Source organism: Arachis hypogaea, chromosome 15 (genome assembly GCF_003086295.3).
Source record: "Arachis hypogaea cultivar Tifrunner chromosome 15, arahy.Tifrunner.gnm2.J5K5, whole genome shotgun sequence".
Classification (NCBI taxonomy): Eukaryota; Viridiplantae; Streptophyta; class Magnoliopsida; order Fabales; family Fabaceae; genus Arachis; species Arachis hypogaea.
Window position 1 is genome coordinate 47,053,919 of NC_092050.1, and position 17,167 is coordinate 47,071,085.

A 17,167-nucleotide genomic window follows, 5' to 3' on the forward strand; every position below is an offset into this window, starting at 1 on the left:
GAGGCAAAGGGGTGCATTGGAACGTTAGTGACAATGTTAAGTGTCACTAACATTCTCAAACTTATATTCTCACTAAATATTAACACCCCTAACGTCCTGAGCTGAAGTCTCTGCCCACTTAGCACTTTCTCTCTGCAAGTAAAGCCAAGCCCAAATGAAGAAAAGAACTGCTTCAAACTCAAGATCCAAAGGCCCAAGACTTGAAGAGTAAACTAGAAGCTGAGAAGAGTAGTATATATAGGAGTAGCTTTGAATTGTAAAGAAGCTCGGGAGGCTGGGAAAAAGAGAACTACTCTCTGTATTTTACTTTCTTTGCAAATTCTAGTTTTATGATGTATTCTCCATCTTTGTTTTCATTTTCAAGAGCTATGAACAACTAAACCCCTTTCATTGGGTTAGGGAGCTCTGTTGTAATTTGATGGATCAATACTAATTTTCATTATTCTTCTTCTATCTTTCCTCTTGATTTTACTTGAAAGCTTTCGATCTTCATCCAATTGAGTAGTTATCTTGGAAGAGAAGCTATTCAAACTTGGATCTCTTTTGAACCTTGAAAGAGGAATGAAGAGATCAAGCTAGAAATGCTTTCTCATGCTGGACCAAATTGGGTTTGGATGGGTATGTGACTATAACCCTCTCAATACTTGATTTGGAAAATGCATGTGGTATAATCAGTGACCATACTTCATCTCTTCTCATGAGCAATTGACCAAGGAATTGGCTATTGATCAAGATTTGAGAGATTGAATTGCAAGAAATTGTAATTCAATCACTTAAGATTGCCAAGGAGATCAATGAGTGCATTGATTGAGGAAGAGATGAAAATGAACTTGATCCGGAGAATTGCAACATCTCCTAAGCCCAATGAACTCCCCATCTCTGATCTTACCTATTCTCTTTAATTTCTGCCATTTACTTTTATGAGCAAAGCCCCCATTCCCATTTACAATTCTGCAATTTATTTTCAGTTATTTACTTCCAGTCCTTTAATTTTAGCATTTACTTTTCTGTTATTTACGTTCCCGCCATTTTATTTTCTGCAACTCTCAACCCAAATCCTGGATTCGCTCAACTAGAACATTCTTCTAATTAAAGTCGCTTGATCAATCAATCCCTGTGGGATTCGACCTCACTCTATTGTGAGTTTTTACTTGACGACAACTTCGGTACACTTGCCGAAGGGAGATTTGTTGAGAGACAAGTTTTCCGTGCATCAAGTTTATGGCGCCGTTGCCGGGGATTGATTGTGCATCAACAATGATTAGATTGGAAGATCACTAGATTGAGCATTTTATTTTGTGAATTTCATTTTCTGTTTGAGTGATTTACTTTTTGTTTTAGTTATACTTCTTCCCTTCTCCCTCTACTCTTTTGTTTTTTCTTTGTTATTTTCAATTCTGTTTGCTAACTCACTAACTGTTTGATATATTGCAACACCCACAACTAACAGCAATTCTGACACAAATACTGTCTGCACCTATTTTCTCTGCTTGTACTTGTTGGTTGTATGACAGGGAGAAGAAGCGGGGCTTCAACTTCCTTTGATTCTGAACTGGAGAGAACCTTCCTTAGACTAAGGAGGGAGGCAAAAGAAAAACGAGTAGTTGGTGCTGAAGAAGAGGAGGAACAGTTTGAGGAATACTTTGAACCAAACATGGAAGAAAACATTGAAAATCATCATGAAGAAGAGACTCACAACCATGGCAGAGGAGGTGGAGCAAATCATGCTGGGGAGGATAGAAGAGTTTTGGGCTTTTACAGCATTAATCCAAACCCAGGAAATTGTGGAAGTAGCATCCAAAAGCCAACAATCCATGCCAACAACTTTGAACTTAAACCACAGCTCATCACCCTTGTTCAGAACAACTGTTCGTTTGGAGGAGGTGTTCAAGAAGACCCCAATCAACATTTGACCACCTTCCTGAGAATATGTGATACAGTGAAATCTAATGGTGTTCATCCTGACGCCTATAGACTGCTCTTATTTCCATTCTCACTCAGAGACAAGGCAGCCAAGTGGCTGGAATCCTTCCCAAGGGAGAGCTTGACAACTTGGGAGGATGTGGTGAACAAATTCTTAGCAAGATTCTACCCTCCTCAACGAATCAATAGGCTGAGAGCTGAGGTTCAAACCTTCAGCCAACAAGATGGTGAGACTCTGTATGAAGCATGGGAGAGGTTCAAAGACTTAACAAGGAGGTGTCCACCTGACATGTTCAACGAATGGGTCCAGCTGCACATTTTCTATGAAGGGCTCTCTTATGAGTCAAAGAAGGCAGTAGACCATTCATCTGGAGGATCCTTGAACAAGAAGAAGACCATTGAGGAAGCCATAGATGTTATTAAAACAGTAGCAGAAAACGACTACTTCTATGCTTCCGAAAGAGGGAACACAAGAGGAGTGATGGAGGTAAACAATGTAGATGCTCTGTTGGCCCAAAACAAGCTCATTACCCAGCAGCTGGCTGACCTCACCAAGAAGATGGAGAGGAACCAAGTAGCAGCAATCTCATCTTCATCAACAATCCAAGAAGGAGTGAATGAAGAAGCAGAGGGGAGTCAGGAGCAAGCCAACTACATTGGGAATTCACCAAGGAAAAACTATGATCCATATTCTAAGACTTACAACCCTGGATGGAGAAATCACCCGAACATTGGGTGGGGAAGTGAGCAAGATCAAAAGCAATTCACCCAGAGGACATCTCAACACCCCCACAATAACACTTCTCCACATACTTATCAAAACCAAAACAGCACGTCTGCTCCGAATCACTCATCAATTGATGACAAGCTCTCTAAGATTGAAGCCTTACTTGAAGGAATATGCCAAGAGATTCAAGAAAATAAGGTGTTCAAAGAGGAGGTGCGAGCCAATATTAAGAACTAGGGAGAGACCATCAAGAAGCTGGAATTTCAGGTGGGATATTTAGCTGAGAAGATTCCCAAACCTACTGATAGCTTCCCAAGTGACACGGAGAGAAACCCCAAGGGAGAAACAAAGAAAGTAAGATGGGAAGATTGCAAAATGGTCACTACAAGTGATCAAGAGATTGAAGACAAGCAAAGCAAAGTGTGCAAACAACCTGAAGACAACTCAACAAAGGAGGAGGATAGAGATCACAAAGAACCAGAAATCTCACAACAAGAGCTGCTGAAGCTCTATGCACCATTCCCTCAACTGCTCAATGGTGCTGTGGGAAAAAGAATATACTCAAGGTTCCTAGACTTGTTTGCATCTCTGCATGTGAACATACCATTCATCAAGGCAATTCAACAAATGCCTGCATTCATCAAGTATATGAAGGAACTTCTTCCCAGGAAAAGCACACTCAAGGGAGGGTAGACTATAGTGATGAACAAGGAATGTAGTGCCCTTATTCAACCTGAGTTGCCTACAAAAAGAAGAGACCCAGGAAGTTTTCATATACCTTGTGCCATAGGTGAAAACATGTTCGACAGAGCACTGTGTGATTTAGGGGCCAGCATCAACTTACTGCCCTTATCCCTAGTGAAGAGGCTGCAGATCAATGAGATAATGCCCACAGATGTCATTATCAGACTGGCTGACAAAACTCAAAAGCAAGCAATAGGAGTGGTGGAAAATGTGTTGCTAAAAGTTGGGAAGTACTTTCTCCCAACAGAATTTGTCATTCTGGACATGGAAGAGAGTCACACTCATCCAATCATATTGGGAAGACCATTCCTAGCTACGGCCAGAGCACTTATTGATGTAGAGAAAGGGGAGCTAATATTGAGAATCCATGATGAACGACTCAGCTTCAATGTTTTCAAACTCTCACAAGAAACAGATCAAGAGGACAAGGAACTAAGCACAAATGATAATGAGACACTGAAGGAGGAAACAAGCACTGAAGCACAGCCAGTTCATTCTGAGATCCCCTTAACTGACAAACAAGGAAAACAGCAGTTGCCACAGCTCAAGGAAAAGTTGGAGGAACCTAAACCTCTAGAGGCAGGTGAAGACAGCACCACAGCTCCTTTAGAAAAGGAGGTCACCAAGGGGAAGGCAACCTCAAAAGAAACAAAGAAGAAGGTACCAAGAGGGTGGAAGAACAAGAAGATCCCTACGGAAGACTTCTCTCCAGGGGATAGAGTTGTCTCAGCCTACTTCCCAGATATTCCCTCTAATCTCTCTACTGTGCCATCTCAATTACCCAAGGTCTTCACTATCAACAGAGTTCTTTCCCTGGAACATGTGGAGATTATTGATCCAACCAATGGATACAAGTCCACAGCAAGAGGGGAGGACTTTAAGCACTACCAACCACCATGATGAAGGAAAAACGTCAAGCTAGTGACGCTAAAGAAGCGCTTCATGGGAGGCAACCCATGTTTTATATGCTTTTAGATGATAATGAATAAGTCAATCTTTATGAGCTTCAATCCAAACTTAACAAAAGATTGGTGAAAATCTTCTTATGCAGAATATAGTGAGGAACAAGTTTGGTGTTTAAAGCAAACCAAGTTGCATGCTAGTCTTGGGAGCTTTGAACACAAAACTTTCATCACAGTGATTCAAACTAAGTTTGGTGTCACCTCATGGTGCCACCAAAATGCATATAAGGACCCACCAATAGTTAATTAGTTAGTTGGAATTCATAGATAAACAATCAAATCCCTTCTTCCCCTTTATTAATATTAGCCATAAAATTTATATGGTCATTTTAATATCTTTTCTTACTTTACTTAGTTTGTCTTTATAGGAAAGAAAAAAGAGCATTAAAAGGGATAGATTGGACAGCCAAACAAAGAAAGTTCGGACACCACAAAAAGAGGGAATACATTGGAAAATGTTGCCATGCAACATTGAAAAAATGGGACCCCTAGAAGACCGAGCAATCCCCATCATAAAGTGATGATCCTTGTCTTCTAGCCATGCATAACCCCAACCGTCCATCAAGTGACTATTTCATCAATCTACACCCTCCGTTCCTTCACAACTTCTCTATATAAACAACCCTTGTCCGTATTACCCTTTATTGTCATCACACACCCTTCACCACTCTTCCTTTCTGTACAAGACACCCGCTATCAATTATAAACATTTTTTTCTACTCTCTTCACTGCCATAAAACCCTAAACAACCAAAAGTCTCCACAACCTTACCACCTTCACATATTAACCATCATTCATGGCATCTTCAAGTTCTAAGAGAAGGGAAGGGAAGGAACCCATGGAAGAACACCCATATGATGAGAAGAGATTTAGAAGCTTGCATCATGCATTGCAATACGGGTGGATGGTTGATAAGGAAATCATTTATGAGCTAGGATTCCAAGTTAAGAAGACTGAATGGACCGAAATCACAGAGAAGGTAGAAAGGAGAAGATGGGAGCTCCTCACTGACACGGTCACGAAGGTGAATGCAAATCTCATAAGATAATTTTATGCAAATGCAGTCAGGTATGATAAAAAAGATGAGTCATATACAAGCTTTGTGAGAGGAACAATGGTGGATTTTGGTCCCATGAGTGTAATGAGGGCATTGAAGCTACGGTCTATACCGTTTGAAGAAGAAAGTTATCACTCAAGATTGGACAACAACCCCAATTATGACCAGCTTTTACGAGACCTTTGTGTACCAGGAGCTGACTGGGAAAGAGGTGCTGGAAATAAACCAAAGTTCATTAAGAGAACAGACCTCACTCCTGAAGCCAAGGGGTGGTTTGAGCTAGTGAAGAGATCTATCCTCCCAGCTGCAAACAACTCAGAGGTGAATCTCGAGAGAGCAACAATGGTGCATTGTATACTCAAGGGAGGAGAAATCAAGGTTCATGAGATCATAGCTCAAGGAATTAGAAAGATGGCAGAGAAAAGTGACTCAAGAGGAACATTAGGTTACCCCAGCACTATTTACCGAATATGCAAGAAAGCTAGGGTGGTTTTTGAAGATGAGGACCCCGTTTGGATAAAGGAAGGCATTCCAATAACGGTCCGAAGGATGAATGCTGCAGTATCCCCCCTGCCTCAACGGAAGTAAAGAAAGAGGACAGCCCCTCAAGTAGTGGAAGGCCAAATCACAGAGGGATCAGCACAACAGACCTTGGACATGCACGAATTGCAGGAGGCCATTGATGGCTTATCTAGACAATATTTGGAAGGCTAAGGAGCTCAGAAAGAGCTTCAATTACAGATGATGGGGCAGCAAGAGGAAACACTTTCAAGATGGAGGACTCAGCAAGATGAGTGGCAAAGGCAAATGATGGAACAGCAACTAAACCAAGGACAACAATGGGGAGAAGCATTCAACAGGATGGAACAAAGGTAAAACGAGCAACAAGAATCCACCCAGAGGCTAATCAACATCCAAGTACATCAAGGGGCACACATACATGAGATGCATCGAAGACAAATAGAACAGGCAGAACTATTGGACGAGCAAAGGGCATTCGCAGAAGGAGTTTACATGAGTCAAACAGGACATCAGATAAATACTCAAGCCAGGCTCGGCTACTTAGTGGGACAGCTGCCAATATTGCATCCAGGAATAGCCAAGTATGATGAAATGAAGGATGAATTAGCATGAAAGGAAAGACAAAGGGTGGAAGAGAGTCATGAGTCAGTGAGGAAGGCACTTGAGGATTGAAAGCAAGCAAGATTGGCACGAATGCGAGGAAATGCAAGAGGAAACAAGGAGGACAAGCAAGGAAAAGAGCGTGGACATCCACAACAGTAAAAGGTGGTGGAGTTTCTTCTTTGTTCCATCTTTCTCTAAGTTTTAACTAAGGAAGATCTTGTATGAAATAGAACTTGCTTCCATGTTATGTTTGAACCTTTTTCAAATCGTGTTATTTTTTTGTTTTTGGTATTGAAGAGAGTCTATGTGCACTGGTATTTATGTCACTGCATCATTACTTCCCTTTCTTGTAAGCTTGTCCCTTTTAAATCAAATTGAAGAAGAGAAGGATTATGTTTTTAAAAGACCAGAGTGGAGTTGATATTGTGGAAGTGCATTCATGAATCTTTGGGGTAGTCATAAGTTAGCTAAGTTGGTTCAACCACAAGGCTAGGAGGACAATTATCTATCCTGAATACATTGCTTTGGATACACTCATGAGACTAAGTTAATAACAAGATCCTAAGAAGAGAAAAGGGAAAGAACAATGGAAGTGAAAAAAACAAAACAAAAAGAGTAAGCAATAAGTCTAGGCATCAATGGTTTTAAGCTTGAGGCAAGTGTCTGTGGTGCTCCTGTGTGAGGGATCTACTTGGATGAATAAGCTCTTAGGGGTGCTTTATCACTTGGTAACTTGGGTTAACTAACCCGGGATTATCAGCTGAAAATCCATTATCAAGAGTAACCCTCACTACAAAGCATTTAGTAACCCAAAGAGGTGCTGGACACCAAGGTCTCAAGAAAAGAAAATAAATAAACTATATGCCTGTGGTGTGTATGTATGGGGGAGAGACTTGAGGGAGTAAGTCCTTAGGGGTGCTTCAACACCTAGCACCTTGAACCAACTCTTTCGGGAGTGTTGGCTGAAAGCTTATCTTAAAGAGTTGCCCCCTTACAGAGCACTTAGCCTAAATAACACAAATAACCCTTGAAATAACAATAAAAGGATCAATGAATAAAAGTCTCATGTGATATAAACAAAGTAAGTGTTTAGGGACATGATAAAGGTCTGAAAGCCAGTAATGGAATGAACCTATGTTGCTATGCATGAAACCACCATAAAATCAGTAATATGACTTCCACAAGGATGACTCATTCCTCTGGATATTCCATTCATCATTCTCTTGTTCCAGTACTTGCTTAGGGACAAGCAAGCTTTAAGTTTGGTGTTGTGATGCCAGGGCATCTTGGCCAGTTTCACTGACCTTTTCTTTACTGTTTTTAGGATAGTTTCATACATTTCTTTAGGAAATAAGCTAGTTTTGGGTAAATATTCACTTATGCCTTGATTCAAGCATACATTGTGCATTTTACATAATTTCATGAGGATTTTGCATAAGTTTAGTGACAAATATTATGTTTCATTACTCATGACTTGGACTAGAGTTTTGATGCACTTTATTGCTTGATTTCAGGACCAAAAAGGAAGCAAGAAAAGGGGAGGTAACTTGCAAGATTAATGAGAAAAGTGATTGCCAATAACATTCTCAAAAAGCCATCAATGCTCATGTTAGAGAGTCACGTTAACTAAGTTAATGTGAACTCTAACGTGGAGAAGAGAAGTTGAGCCAACGTTAGTGACACTTAACATTGTCACTAACGTTGGCAATTACTCATAAGTGGCCACGTTAGAGGCCACGTTAACTAGGTTAACGTGGCCTCTAACGTTAAAGGGGGAAGAGAAGCCAACGTTAGTGACACTCAACATTGTCACTAACGTTGGCCTATGGTGCAAAGTACCACGTTAACTCCCACGTTAACTTGGTTAACGTGGGAACTAACGTAAAGGATGAAGAGTTGTCGACAACGTTAGTGACACTCAACATTGTCACTAACGTTGAAGCAACCACACAACCCCCAAGAGTCACGTTAAACTCCACGTTAACTTAGTTAACGTGGAAGCTAACGATGAGGAATGAAGGATGAGCCAACGTTAGTGACACTCAACATTGTCACTAACGTTGGGATGGCTAAAGATGGCTACGTTAGAGGCCACGTTAGCCTAGTTAACGTGGACTCTAACGTGAGACCCAGGGGCACATTGGAACGTTAGTGACAATGTTGAGTGTCACTAACGTTCTCGAAGGTTGGCAAGGACCACGTTAGAAGCCACGTTAACCTAGGCTTTAACGTGAAACAAGAAGGGGCACACTGGAACGTTAGTGACAATGTTGAGTGTCACTAACGTTCTCGAAGGATTAACAAGGCAACGTTAAAAGCCACGTTAACCTAGTTAACGTGGGTTTTAACGTGAGGCAAAGGGGTGCATTGGAACGTTAGTGACAATGTTAAGTGTCACTAACGTTCTCAAACTTATATTCTCACTAAATATTAACACTCCTAACGTCCTGAGCTGAAGTCTCTGCCCACTTAGCACTTTCTCTCTGCAAGTAAAGCCAAGCCCAAATGAAGAAAAGAACTGCTTCAAACTCAAGATCCAAAGGCCCAAGACTTGAAGAGTAAACTAGAAGCTGAGAAGAGTAGTATATATAGGAGTAGCTTTGAATTGTAAAGAAGCTCGGGAGGCTGGGAAAAAGAGAACTACTCTCTGTATTTTACTTTCTTTGCAAATTCTAGTTTTATGATGTATTCTCAATCTTTGTTTTCATTTTCAAGAGCTATGAACAACTAAACCCCTTTCATTGGGTTAGGGAGCTCTATTGTAATTTGATGGATCAATACTAATTTTCATTATTCTTCTTCTATCTTTCCTCTTGATTTTACTTGAAAGCTTTCGATCTTCATCCAATTGAGTAGTTATCTTGGAAGAGAAGCTATTCAAACTTGGATCTCTTTTGAACCTTGAAAGAGGAATGAAGAGATCAAGCTAGAAATGCTTTCTCATGCTGGACCAAATTGGGTTTGGATGGGTATGTGACTATAACCCTCTCAATACTTGATTTGGGAAATGCATGTGGTATAATCAGTGACCATACTTCATCTCTTCTCATGAGCAATTGACCAAGGAATTGGCTATTGATCAAGATTTGAGAGATTGAATTGCAAGAAATTGTAATTCAATCACTTAAGATTGCCAAGGAGATCAATGAGTGCATTGATTGAGGAAGAGATGAAAATGAACTTGATCCGGAGAATTGCAACATCTCCTAAGCCCAATGAACTCCCCATCTCTGATCTTACCCATTCTCTTTAATTTCTGCCATTTACTTTTATGAGCAAAGCCCCCATTCCCATTTACAATTCTGCAATTTATTTTCAGTTATTTACTTCCAGTCCTTTAATTTTAGCATTTACTTTTCTGTTATTTACATTCCCGCCATTTTATTTTCTGCAACTCTCAACCCAAATCCTGGATTCGCTCAACTAGAACATTCTTCTAATTAAAGTTGCTTGATCAATCAATCCCTGTGGGATTCGACCTCACTCTATTGTGAGTTTTTACTTGACGACAACTTCGGTACACTTGCCGAAGGGAGATTTATTGAGAGACAAGTTTTTCGTGCATCAGTAGGCTTTCAACTTGACTTTGGAGTTGATTAATAGGACACCCTTGAGTTGGAATACTCAAGTGTTAATTTGTAATTGGAAGTTGTTGGCTGACTCTCTAGTCATTATTGCTAATCCTTCCATAGGAGAGGATTAGGACTTATGAATCGGAGTTGGTTCAGTTACTTGACTTTCCTTTATTCGGTAAGGGATAACTAAGTAGAAACAACAACCTCTTACTATTACACTTGGGAAAATTCAACAAGGATAGAACTTCCGATTAATCTTCTCCTAGTCAAGGCTTTTTAATTTAAATATATAAAACCTCTTGTTAATTTCTATTGCTTTAATTCATAATCATTTTTTTTCTAGTTCTCAACTCTATAATCTCTCAAAAAACTCCTGATCAATAATTTGCACTCTTTTGTCAACTTGTTGGGAGACGACCTGGGAATTTTACTCCCAGTATTTTATTAAGTAAATTGTGACAACTCTTTTTAAATTGATAAGCGGAATTTTCGTTGGTTAAGAACTGTAGTCGCAACGTTATTTCCATTATAAATTATTAATCAGCAATTTTTCGCCCATCAATTTTTGGCGTCGTTGCCGGGGAGTTGCAACAATGTGCTAAATTATTGGTTGGTATAAATATTTTTATATTTACATATTTGTATATTTTATTTTATTTTATTAGCACGAGCTATATGTTTCTTTCATTGAATGACTCGTTCGTTTCCGGATCCAAGCTTAGTCGCGTTTGATCCTGAAATCGAAAGAACTATTTCATGGATTAGATGAGCTCGACATTAGTTAGCCTCTGAGGGCGGTGAAGTGGTTTCTACCAATTCACCAGTCTTATCTGAGGGCGAATCTGAAGTGTCATTTGAGGAAGAAACAAGCTCCTCTTCTACTGATTCTGTTGATTTACGCACAGGTGATATGGCAGAGGCTAGAAGGATTACTCTCCAGGAAGCAGGAGCTTCGAACTTTACACTACAACCATATCAAACGCGTCATTCCCATTCCTTTTCCACACCTTGCTAGGAAACCCGGAAAGCAGATGGAGCTAGACCCCAAGATGGTGGAGATCTTCAAAAAGGTTGAGGTAACTATTCCCCTTTTTGATGCCATTTGCCAGGTACCTAAATATGCTAAGTTTCTAAAAGATTTATGCATGAATAAAGATAAAATACATGATTTAGAAACTATTCCTCTAGGTAGCTCTATTTCTGCTTTAATGGGTGCCATACCGGAAAAATCTAGGGATCCGGGTCCATGCATGGTTACTTGTACTATTGAGGGTATACAATTTTTTGACTCATGTGTGATTTAGGTGCATGTGTGAGTATTATGCCATTATCTGTATACGATTCTTTGAGGTTCCCTCCCTTAAAAAGGTTAGCAACACGTTTTGTTTTAGCAGATAAAAGCATAATCTCGGTGGTTGGAATTGCTGAGGACGTGCTGGTGAGCATTAAGGGGCTAACATCCCCTATTTACTTCTACATCTTGGAGATGCCCCCTAATGACTCAGGAAGACCATCATCTGTAAACCCCGCTAAAATCGGGAAATAATTTGTCAATAAATCAAATTTTAAATAGGAAAATTAAAAATGTAAAACTAGTATCAAAATAGGATAGAGCTCGTCAAAACGAGAATTTTGATACCAATTTCGAAAATTTGGCCCAAAATCAGATCGGAAGGGCCGAACTGGTTGAACTGGGGCCCAAACCAGGCCCGTGGGTCCAACCGGACCCAAACACTTAAAGAAGACAGCAGCTCCTTCTTCCCCCATTTGCATGCAACGCATCAAAACAGATTTCGGGAGGAAGAAGAGCCCCCAAACCCTTAACCTCCTTTAATCCGCCATAACTCTTTCGTCCGGGCTCCGATTGCCGCACCGTTCGCGGCCACGCGTCCAGCGCATTGAGCTCTACATTTCTATCAAATCAATTTCACCAGTAAGCTCCATTTCTATTCCATAATCTCTACCCCTCTTTCTATTCTTGAAATTGAAACCCAATGGGGAGATTTTGCCAATTTTGATGTTCTAGGTTCGATTTAGCTTACAGAGCTTACTGGGTTTGAGTTGCTACACGTGTGGGAGCAGTAAGGTTTCCCTAAACTTTAATTTGATTTTAATTCTATTAGGTAAAATCTGATTTGGAACATATATGTGTATTAGGTGAGAGTTAAGTTCGTATATATATGCATTGGAAGTAAAAAGTGAGCATTTGGAGGTTTATTGGTGATTGAGGCTTGGTTTGTGGCTGTTTCTTTGAGCTTGGAGGGCTGTGTTCTTGCTTGTGAGGCTGTCTTGGGTTGAATAAAGTGATCGGCCAAGGTATGGTTTAAGTTTTGCATGTTTAATATTTATGGTGTTGTGAAAACTTAGGTTAGAGGAACCATAAGATAAGTTGAATTGTTTGTTGTGTTTAATGATTAGCCTTGTAATGTTATTGAAATGGATTTGTTGGTGGATATATATTGGAATTATGAGGTGTGCAAGTTACTAATGGTGTGCTCTTATATTTACTTATGATGGATTAGGATTGGTGTTTGTTAATAAGGATGTAGAGTTGTGTTGTGGTGGTATTACATATGCTGTAACTAATTATGTAATGATCGGAATTGTATGAGACCAAGTTTGAGATAAACTTGGGACTATAAGAAACTATACTGGAAAATTTGGGACCTTTTTGTTAAATATACAATTTATGGCAAATTTTTAAAATTTAGGTTGTTAAATCTGTCCTACAGCAGAAAAGGTCAAACAGGGCAGCAACTTGTGAGTCTTGCTGTGACTTCTACGAGTTGAGTTTTGGAGCAAAACTAATTTTTTTATAAAATTTGATTAACTTTATTTATTGATATAAAACTTCAGAATTTTAAGAGTTAAGGATTGGGAGTTGTGAATTTTTGAATATTGGCAGTCAAAGCTGAAAAGAAACAGATTTCAGCAAGCTATGTATCAACTTCCAATGCTTGTAACTCTTAGAATTGAATAGAAATTGGGTTGCAACTAAGATACACTTATTTCAGGATGAGCTAGGAGTTCTCAGACCAAAATTTAGCTTAATTGGAGTTTTGTAATAAAAGTTATTCAAATTGAAAGTTACTAAGCTTGTTGGTTTCTAAAACATATTTTGACTCATTTTTACTTAACTTCCAGGTAAAGTAACTTCTTCATTAAAAATGGTATTATCTCAGAACCAATTGAGAAAGAAACCTGGATGAGTAAAGTTTAACTACATTAATTTTTAAAGTTATTGGACTTAACTTAGATTTTATATTGAATTTTGAATATCACATGCTGCTGCTATTTTTCTGGTTTTATGCACTGCAGAGTAATCACGGTTTTTCCTTTATTTCTGAGGCTAGAGAAATCAGAAAATTATGATTTTTAGTTTTTTAGAAAGATTATTTCAATATGAACGCCTGGACATAAAGTTTGTGCAATTCTGAGTTTATTTGTTATATTAAAAGTAGAAAAGAAAATAGAGTGTCGAGGATGTCTTAGTGATAATCATGGGTTAGAGAAGTTAAAGTTTAATCTTCATGTGATGTGATTGATTTAATGTTAGAGTTGGGTTGATTTTAAGATTATTCGATATTAAGAAGGTTGAGAAGAGTTTGATAAATAGTTTGGTCAGGACCCGGAAAGGGTAATCAAGATGAATTATAAGGGAATGATGATGAAAAATGTGAAAGGGAGGTTGTTAATAAAAGAAGTTAACATGCCATGGCTTGATGAAGGATTAAATAATGATTATGACTATGAAATGGCTTATGAATGTTGATATATGAGATATGAGTTTTCCTGGGTAAATACCGTGGCTCGCCACCACGTGTTCCAGGTTGATTCTCGATACTCTGTTAACCCTACATCGTAAGGGTGACCGGGCACGTATAAATTCCCGGGTATAGATAACCCCCATTGAGTGATTTATATGATGATTGAATGTGAACTCTATGCAATAGACTCTTGGGGATGCACGACGGGAGACAGTCTAAGGTTCTCGGACTTGTCGGGTTGGCTGGATAACCGACAGATGGGCCCCATCAGCCATAGGATAGGCATACATCATATGCATTTGTTTGTTTTGATTGCTATGCATTTCCTGGGTTTGCCTAATTGATATATATCACCTGCTATCTATTATACTTGCGATTTGTACTATCTGCTCATTACTTGTGCGTGACCTTGTTTGGTTGCTTGTTTCTGTTGCATTGTGGATGATAGAGGGATGGAGGAGATGGAGAAATGGTTTGGTGTTAGATTAGGATTGAAATTGAGTAAGTTAGATAGATTTAGAATACCTACCCATGTTTATAGCTTCTAATTAGTAATTAAGTTGGATAATTGTATAACGGAGTTCTAGAATTGCCTATGGCATTCTCAGGACCTTATTTATTATACGTGTGACCCTTTTACCATGCTGAGAACCTCCGGTTCTCATTCCATATTGTATTGTTGTTTTTCAAATGCAGGTCGAGAGGCTCCTTGCTAGGTGTCTGGATCCTGGAAAGCGAAGTAGTCCTTGGGTGTATTTTGGCTTCTGGCTGTATATATGTATATATATGTTTAGCTTACTCTCCAAGTAACTTATGTATGCTGCTCCTCTTAGAGGTTGAGGGAGAGATAGGAGTTATTTTTATATTATAGTGTATTTTGGGATATTTTGAGAGCACTTATATATGTTTAGATATATATATATATATATAGCCTCCGGCCAGCCTTAGCTTCGCAGGCTGAGTCAGGGGCTAGTTATGCTGCTTCCTTGGTTGTCCTTTATTCTTTTGCTTATCTTTATCATGTTCCTATTAGGTTTCTTAGCACGCAAGTAATCCTTTCCTGAGCATTGCACCTTTTTATTTTGCGATTTTGTTTTACCCGTTTTTCAAGGCTCATAGTTAAATATCTTTTTCTTTATTATTATATACATATATTACTATTCTTAGAGGTTGTAATACCTTACTATCTCAGTCTTATGACTTAAGCATAATACTAAGTATGGTAGGGTGTTACATCATCCATCCTGCTTGGAAGGCCATTTCTGACGACTTCAAGGTTCAAATTGGATGCCTTCTCAGGAACTTACTCTTTTGAGATAGATGGAAGAGCAATGAGTTTCAACCTATATGAAGCTATGAAGCACCCACCGGAAATTTATTTGGGTCATTGTTTCTTATTATATGCTTGTGGATTGTTGCAAAAATTGTTTGGCAATTATATATTAATTTTTAAGGGTTCCTTGCATATTCAATTTATTATTTTCATTAGCTTATTTACCATGCATGCTATGTGTTTGTGAAAACGCCCGTATGGCATTGTGCACTGTTTTGCGATATCTTTTATCCTACTACTCTAAAATGCTTGCTTTTCACAAAACCCTTTTTCATATCACATTAATTCAATATAATTGTCATTACAAACAGATTATTAGTTTGAAATGCTTGGTAATCTAACTTGAACATTGAATGTTTGATCTATGTTACTCATGCCTTTGCCTGCATGCCAATAAACACCTTGCATTTAATTGTCATCATATGCGCTTGCTATATTTCCATTAATGTTTTTCACATGTAGTCATGACCATGTGTTAACATTTTCATCTTTTAATGTGCATTAATTACCACCTATCCCGTTCTCTTCTTTGCTCCAACCCTTGACATTTTAACATACTTTCTGTTTTCTTTCTTTTAGGATGGCCACCAAGAAAGGCAAGGAGAAAGCTACTCCCAAAACACCAGCAAGAAGAGGAACAAAGAGAGCATTAGTGGCAGAGCCATCTTCAACTGCAGTTAAGCCCTCAACAAAAAGAATTAAGAGGATTATAAGGTTGATCAAAAAGAGAAAGCCTTCCAGCAAAGGACACTGCGCGATTTACCAATCGCTACTGTGAGCAGATGTTCCCCATCCTGGCAGAAAGGAGTTACAACAATGAATACCTTCTTATCTCCCGACCCGTATTGCTGAATTTGTTGAGCGCAAATTGAACGAAGACAATGGAGTTTCCTACAGAGACAGCCACGGCAGGTTAATCTTTCCTGGGTAGTCGAGTTCTACTCTAATTTTCACCTGCCAACCCTGCAGTCTGTCTATGTCGACAGAAGCAGTCCCCATTACAGAAGAGGCCATTCAGCGAGCTTTAGATCTTTCCCTACTCCAGAAGGACTAGACGCATTTCAAGAGGCCGCACTCAAGTGCCAGATGTACCAATTTGACTGGGATGATGTTCTCAGAGTTATCGCACTACCTGGCAGCAGATGGATCTACAGATACCATCATTCCCGACCTAAGGAATATTGGCTTCTGGACTTACCTTGGAGGCTCGCGTGTGGACACAGATTATGTCCCATTACATCTTTTCGAGCACCCACGAGTGCTCCTTCACTGCAGACATGGCCGTTCTACCATGGTGCATCATTACAGACCAGCCTCTGAACCTACCAAGACACATCCGGAATGCTATGGGACACGTACAAATTGCAGGCAACTTACCTTTTCCCGCCTTGGTTTCAGATCTCGTCTCAGTAGCCAGAGTCTCCTATAGAGCTGGAGACACCAAAGCCATGCTCCCATGGGATGATCAGTACCTCCCTAACGGAAATATATCAGACTTCCAGCCATACAAGCCAGCTATGAAACCGCTGAAGACTTCTCCTTCAACACCACAAGCACCTACAACAAACCAACTGCTTCATCAGATACTTGAGAGGTTAGATCGGCAGGTACACAAAGCAAAGCTAAGAGAGCGCCGTAACAAGTGCCGATTCACCTACCTCAAGGAGCTATTTATGGGAAAATACAAAGACCCAGACACCCCGGACTCCACTTCATTTACCAGCACAGGGAGCCATGACGGTCCCGACTGTGGAGATACTGCTACCACCCACCTTTGTTCCTGACAGATGGCACCGAGGACGGTGCAAAGCCTTAAGTGTGGGGAGGTCGGTTATTACCTGACTTCCGGAGGTCATTTCTCTTCCCTAACACCAATAAAATAGGATATTTAGTTAGTTTTTCTTTTGTGAATAGGATAAATTGCATAGTAATAAGTTAGTTGCATGCTTGTTCT

At 39.6% G+C, this 17,167-nt stretch overlaps 1 non-coding gene across 1 annotated transcript; it reads right to left on the minus strand.

Annotated features, from left to right (window-relative positions):
* Positions 1 to 2,110: 2,110 nt before the first annotated feature.
* LOC112753831 (small nucleolar RNA R71) lies at positions 2,111 to 2,214 on the minus strand. The gene has a single exon (XR_003178196.1). It is a non-coding gene; the product is annotated as a small nucleolar RNA R71 (small nucleolar RNA).
* Between the last annotated feature and the right edge of the window lie 14,953 nt (positions 2,215 to 17,167).